Genomic DNA, 7,644 nt, shown 5'->3' with positions numbered 1-7,644 from the left:
CTAAGTTTAAGGCTATGAAGAAAAAGGTGATTGAGTTCACATTAAAAGATGTGTCAAATGAGTTCTTAGCTGTGGATGCACAATCTATTTGTGACATGGCCGATATTAGCACAACGACTTACTCAAAGATATTTAAAGGTGTGAAGGCTAGGGTTGGTCATGTGTTGAAGAAAAATAGAATCGTGTCTCTTCCTCAACCTTCAAAGTTAATAGAGGCCCGATGGCAACTTAATACAAAGGTTTTGGAGCTAATAGGAGATCCCAAGCATGTTCAATGCATGGAAACACTAAAGGTTGGGACCAAAAATGTATATGAGGTGAAGTTCACCGAACTCAACAAGATTTGTACAATGTGCAATCGACAATGGTAATGTACTACAATATGTCTATTGAGGAATGTAATGGTAAATTGCAGTTTATTATAAAATTAGATAAAAGTGAGGTCGTCAAATGAGTGAAGCTTGAAAGAGTTAGTGTAACTCTTATGAATAGAGCTTTACAATTCAACAAGAACAACCGAGGGAACTTTAGTATTCAATCCAAGCACCATGTGTGGTGGCTCATTGCATTTGAATTTCCTAAGGAAACATTTGAGGTGCTGTAGATGTTCTTTATGCACACAAGCATTCCAAGCATCATCGATCATCAAGAACATGGTGAGATGCTCTCGATTGAAGGGTATGGTGAATACTTGGTTGAATGGCATTTTGTAGGAGACTTGAAAACTTTGAAATGCATGTGTGGAATCTCCAATGGTGAAAATACAAGGAATCCATGCCTATATTGCTTAACAGAGAGGGTGGAAGGAAACGACAGAAAGAAAAACTAGTTGTTACTAAATTTATTGCTTATTATGCATATTTTATTTAATAAATTTATGTCAATAAATTAATGACTCACTTTTCTTTAAGTGTTGATGATGATCTAGCATGGCCATGAGACCATTTAGAGACCAGTATTCCTAGTGTATCACTTAATGGGGTGATTAGAGCACTATGACAGGGATATTTGGTACATGCAGTACAAGTTATGAAGGGAAAAAGAAGTATGTGCCAAGTGTAAGAGTGTACACAAGAACCAAGGAGTTATGCATAAATGAAGATGGATTGAGTTCTAAGAAGAGGAAGTGCATTAGCATTATGTATATATATTTATGTGTGTATCCTGGGATACCTAGGAACATTTACTTGTGTGTAATGAGCATTGCATTCATTTGGGGTCATCCTCTCCCTTACAAGTCAAGGTTTAAGCCAAAAATTTCATTGTCTTTTAGATTTCCTTTTCTTTCATTAAGAAAGACAAGAGAGGTAGTTCTCTCACTAAGAAAGACGAGATACATGATCCTCTAGAAGTGAGGAGAGACGTGATTTTCTCTTTCTAAGGTCTAAAATGACACAAGCTTTTGTATGGAATTAATTCAATCTTAAGGTTGAGGCCCAAGGTAATCTAATGAGCTCTCCTTATCTATGGCTCAAAGTGATTGCATGACCACAAGTTAAGAGTACAGTTTAAGAAGTTTTTTTTCTTAAAATAGACATAGTGAATCCATTTTTAAATATCTCACGATAGAAAGATGATTTCTAATAACGGCCTAAGATTGCTTTCGGAAACAACGAGATCTACAACTTTTGTTTTAGAAGTTTTTTAATCTGAGCAATACATAGAGAGATATCTCGAAATGGGTGTTGTAGAGTAAGTCTTGGAATAGCCACATCTTGCATGAAGATCAACCTTTCCAATCTTGGCACTCAAGTCTCTCTCTAAGAAGACAAGTTCTTAAAAGCCTATAAAAGAGGAGGCTCTCCTTGGGTGTGGGAGAGGTGAATGAAGTATCACTTTGCATGCATCTAAGAGGAGAAGAGAAGGAGCAAGTGATACGAAAGCTCTATTGAAATCAAGCTCCAAGAGGAGATTCCTACACATATTGAACTTGCCCGTGCGTGTGTGCATGCACGTTGTCAAAAAGCTTTCTATTCATGATATAAATTATAGAGTCCTTATGTTTGCAGAAGAACTTCATTAAGATCCACATAAGAAATTTTATTACCTAATTCAGTCATTATTTCCCAACATCTGACTTAGATATCACTTAATCTCATAAGTTCTTTTGTAACTTGTCATGAAATTTTCCGTTGTACCATGTAAATTGACAAAAATTAAGTCTATGGGAATCCACAACTTGATCAACAGGAGGTAATTGATAGTCTGCAGGTTAAGTCACATTGGTTCAAGAGAAATATTTGCCTAGAAATCAAGAAAAGTGCCAAAAGTCCACTAGGTTTGTATGGGACTTTGAATAATGAACTTATGTGACTTGTAAGTGACCTAAATGGTCAAACTTTTGTGTGGGAACTCAAGGAAGAGCAACCCGCATTTTTCGGCACAATTTTCAGTCCTGCATACCTATGGCTATTTTGGACTGCTAAAACCAATCATAAATAGGGTAGCCTACTATTCTTGTCCATTTGAAGGAAAATCAAGTGACCTATATGGTTGTAAGTGAAGGAATTGACCTCTTAACATTAGGGCTTCATTTCAAAATGATTAGAGAGGCTTATTCTTGAGATTATATGCATTTTTGGAGCTTGATAATGGGCTGGAAATTACCGTTTTAAAACAAGGCTGAAGTAAATTATATGCTTTGACAATGCATTTCATGAGGTTTTAATCTATGTCTTGGATGTAGTAGAGTCTACCGCCAAAAATACTTGTATCTTGGAGTTGTTGTCCATTAGTATTCATGAAATAGAAACCGTTTGAGCTTACATTTGAAGTATGCATTTGGATTAAATCTGAGATAAAATCTCTAAATGTATTGGTTTATTATTCGCAAATGCATTTGATGTAATCAAGTCAAAGTCTTTAATTCCATTCATGTAAGCTAAGTATATGAAAAAGCTTGAGGTCTTTATCTCCAACTGAATCATCTCTCAAAACCAAGTCTTATCAAACCCCATTCTTTTCTCTCTCTCCTAACCTTGAATCCCTCACTCCTCTTATGCTCTAAACCCCGGTGAAAGACCTTCAACCCCCAACATGACGACAATGGTAAACCCGATGTGAAGGTCGGCCGCCACAGAAGAGAAAGTACAATGGGAGAATCATCAAGTCCGAGAGGAGATGCCTTGCAGTAGTTGGTTCGTCTGATGCAAGAAAGCCAACAACAACATTTGCAATTTCAGTAGCAGATGCAACTGTAGCAACAAAGGAGACAAGATGAAGAGTGGAATGATGCCATTGCCATTAAATCTTTGGAAGCAATTGGACAAGAGCTCAAGCAATTTAATGGGAAAAATGTGTCCTCTTTTATCTGCCTCTATACTGACAAGATGGTCTTCTTTGGAGTTCCTCATCATGCTAATTGGAGCCGATACTTTGCCCGTTTGGTCATGCATGGCCTCTAGCACCAAATTCATGGTTTTTTTCAAAAAGATGCGGGATGGTCTGCATTCAAGAAGGCTCTTCAAGAAGAATTCTTTCTTGAAGATTCTGGCCTCATGACGAAGAAAATCTTCACTGAATGGGTTGAAAGGCCCAATAAGGGACTAATTGCCACTGCTCTTCACCGTGAATTTGAAAGCAAATTTGCTCAACTAGATCCTAATGATCAGCAGGGTATGGAAAGCTAGAAGATTGAATTGTTTCTGAAGGCTATGGATCCTTTTCTTCAAGAAAAGCTAACCGATGACTTGAAGATCCTGACTCTAAGACGGATTGAAGACTGCTTGGGGTGATGTCACAGAAAGTTTATATGATTGCTCGGAGAGAGTGGATGCGTCTAAGGTGGGGGTCTACCTCTGCACCATCTGAAACCATAAAAGAGCATGTCCCTGTATCTCCACCTCTTGTCTCTACGGTCGAGCAACCAAGAAATCCCGTTGTTCCACCTCCAAAGAAGGATGTTATGGATGAGCTCATCAAGAGTATGCAGGATCTCCATCTTAATCTAATGGAGATTAATTCCAAGGTGGAAAGGCTTGATGTGAAAGTGGAAGAAAGAGGACGGACAATGCTCCCCAAAGACCCGTACGTGAAGACTTCAAAAGACATTGTATCTGGTGTGATAGCCTACAGCATGATAAGAGGGAGTGTAGTGCATTCCGTGAAGCTAAGGCACAAAAAATAGTCTTTTGAAAGGATGGTAAAATTCATGCAACCGAAACTGGGCTTCCTCTTGAGCCAAATTTTGGTAACGGTGGCATGAAGAAAAGACTAGAGGAATTGGCAACAGGAACAGCTTATGCAGCTGTTGATGCGGCAACCTATGGGCTGCAAATTGAACCAACTAATGAAATTGTTAAAGCATGTAAAGCTTATGAAAAATCTAAAGTGTGAGTGCAGGCCTTAGATGGCATGGAGCGAGGCAAGACATACAAAGATGATTTAACTACTGCCAGCCAATGCATCCAAGGAAGAACCGCATGGACCGAGCCGATTGATTCATTTTCAGCCTTTGCTTGGTGGGCTGAAATCAATAATCAAGAAGCTATGGTAGAAGAAAAGAGAAGAAGAGATGAAGATGTTGCCAGTCCCTCCTCTTCAGGGCCAACCTAATGTGTGACAAGAAGTAAACCAGATCAACAAAGGGCTGCTGAAAATCCACCACCACCGCCAGAGCATGATATGGAAAATGCCCCACAAGCAAAGAAGACGGAAGGAAAGAGAAAAGGTAAACATCCCGGCTACAAGCTATAGTCTGACATAGAGACTGCGACGGATCTCAAGCGAGGATCCTAGAAGAAAGGATTCTTGGAAGCAAAATTGAATTTACATTCGGTGAAATTCTTAGAATTGCAAAAAGAGGATCTCATGATGTAATAATTGATGTAATTAAATGGAAAAGACAATATGTTGGTGAAGAAATTGAAGAATCTATGCATGTTTTTTTGCAAGCACTTCATGTATATTTGTAGGATGAAGAGAAGCTGAATACTCAAGGGATTCGATTGGAGGCAATCAAAGAACTGATTGCAACCATAGAAGCCAAAGATGAAGACATCTATGAAGCAAAAATTGAAGAAGATATTGCAAAGAATGTTATGGTGGGGTCTTCTCAATCTAAAGAGAAGCCCATGCATAAGAAAGAAGCTCGACTTCACAACATGCAAGAAGAGATTGATGCTCATTTTATTCTAAGTAGTCACTACTCCCATACCCATTGGGCAAGAGCGACCACCGAAACCATTGTTAAGATTGGAGAAAAAGAGACTATCTTGGGTCAATCACTATGTATGGTTTTTGATTATTATTGAGGTATAACAACACTAAAGTAAGGCAACTATATTCAAGCTCAGGGTCTAAGTCTCTAAAAACTTGTGTAAGATAGATGCATGTGACTTCGGTTACTAGAAGCAATCAAGATTTAGGTGGGAACCACCCCAAGGTAACAAGAGTGTTGGCTCAAGGCAAGGGTGTTGAAAATAAACCCAATGCAATAAATCTAATCTTATGCAAAACCTGTGGGAAACAAGGGCTCTTCCTCTCTCTCACTCCTCAATTCTGACACACAAGCTTGTACTACCACTTTTTGGCTACAAAGCAATGAAGTTGCCCAAGCAAATGCCAGTCTCTCCATTTTTAGTCCAACTTCATGGACAAAGAGAAGCTTCGTTGAATTTGGGATGGAGTTGAAACTTTGAGGCCTCAGACCTTTCCACATATTTGAATGTTGAGTTAGAAATCCTAGATGGCTAGTCCACATCGACCATTTTAATGGCAATAAAATAAAGAAGTACAATCCACTTGGACATCCTTCACGTTGTCGTGCTGCTGCGCATCCGAGCCGTATACACCTCCATTTTTTTTGTTGTGCATTTGTGTTATTTTTCCGCGTGTGATTCATTGTGTGTGATTGATGCATTACGATAATCCGTCCTTTCAGTACCCGCATCCAATGTATATATTCCGCTAGTGTGTGTGTGTGTTTCTGTTTGTATGCATGATGTGTGTGTATTAGAAAAATATGAAAAACTGATGCCAAAGGACATTATCAAGCTGATAATTTCAATGATGATCTGTAAGAAAAGTGCAGGGAATTGTGGAATCAAAGGAAGCTTTGTGGAAGCCGATCATCTAAGTTCAATAGTTCCCATGAAATAGAGTTGAAGAAGTCTCTCAAAAGCTGCTTAAGCGAGTAAAGCACTAGTGAAGCACCGAGAGAGCATTTTGCCACCCAGTCCTCAAGGCCAAAGTCAAAGTTTGTGCGCAGATCACCCATCGTAAAGCTGACTGTTAATGGGGCAACTGATGACTCCAAAGATACCCTAAGTCAGTCCTCAAGGTCAAAAATCAAAGTTTGTGCGTAGATCTCCTGTTGGTGTAAAGAAACTAGAGGTAGCAATGCCTCAAATTTCTGGTAAAGAGTCTTTGATATCTAAAGCACTAAAGACAAATGATGCTCCACAGAAGAAAGACTCAAAGATGGATGTAATTATATTCGTTGGGCTTTTTTTTTTGTCAAGCTATATCGAAGGAATCAACGAAAAGTCTGGGGGGAAAAGAGGAGGACGATCGACTAATTTGGGAATGCAACCACAAAAGACCAAGAAGAATCACAAAGCATTCCTCATCAGTGGTGCGCCATATATTTTCCTGCTGCAGCTTATGATTGCTATCTTATGAATAAATGCACCGCTTGCTCTTCCTCAGCTTTGGCAATTTCTGCTTGGGGCAGTGTTGACTGGAGACATTATTACACGTTGCAGCTGAATAGACATATATTGTGTAGACTGCAAACTTTGGGGCTGCAATCAGTGGTTTTTGCAATCTTTGTTTCTCACAATTGCTTACGACAAGCTTGTTTCTGTTTTCTTGAAGAGGTGGATCGTTTGATCAAAAGAGATCGCTTATTTTAGCGCAGTATTATTCTTGTTAAGCCTTGAGAGAGAGGACATTGAAATCTTTCAGGGATGGAAGGTTGTCAGTCTTGGTGGTGACAGACGTTGCAACTAGAGGTCTAGACATTCAAAATGTTGATCTTATTATACATTATGATGTGGCTAATGACACAGAGACATTCGTGCATCGTTCTGGAAGAATAGGTTGTGTTGGCAAACAGGGAACGGCTATTCTTATGCATACACAATTCCAGATGCGGACACTTGATACTCTAGAATAGGAGTTGGGTTGCAGGTTTGAGCACATAGATCCTTCCAGCTCTCTGGATCTTCTGAGATCCTCTGCTGATCAGGCAACTGCCAAGTTACAGAATGTACATGCTGATGTGAAGAACATTTTTCTTCCTACATCTAAGAAACTGCTTGAAGAACAAGGGCCCAGAGCTCTTGTAGGAGCCATAGCCCATGTTTGTGGCTTAACAGAGGTGCCTGCTTCACGTTCCTTGATATCTTATGAATCGGGAGTGATGACTTTAAAGATTACTTCTCGAACAGGACCAAGGATCACCTCAGTTGCTGGTGTGACACAAGTGCTTTCAAATCTACATGCAAATGTTGCATTCAGCCTGGTTCCTCTGCAGTAAGGATGCCTAGTTTTCTGCCCATGTCGTAAACAAATTGCCACTGGATCTGTCTCTAAAACCAACTGCAGTTGCATTCAGAGAGGGGAAACAGCCGTTTATTCTGCACAGATTTTGCCATATATGTATTATCCAGCATTCAGAGGTTAAGGTGCAGACAGGTCAAG

The sequence above is a fragment of the Lygodium microphyllum genome, chromosome 10 (assembly GCF_053477565.2).
Source record: "Lygodium microphyllum isolate KBCC chromosome 10, Lygodium_microphyllum_v1.1.10, whole genome shotgun sequence".
Taxonomy (NCBI): domain Eukaryota; kingdom Viridiplantae; phylum Streptophyta; class Polypodiopsida; order Schizaeales; family Lygodiaceae; genus Lygodium; species Lygodium microphyllum.
The sequence above is the reverse complement of the archived record's forward strand: the minus strand, read 5'-3'. Positions refer to the sequence as shown.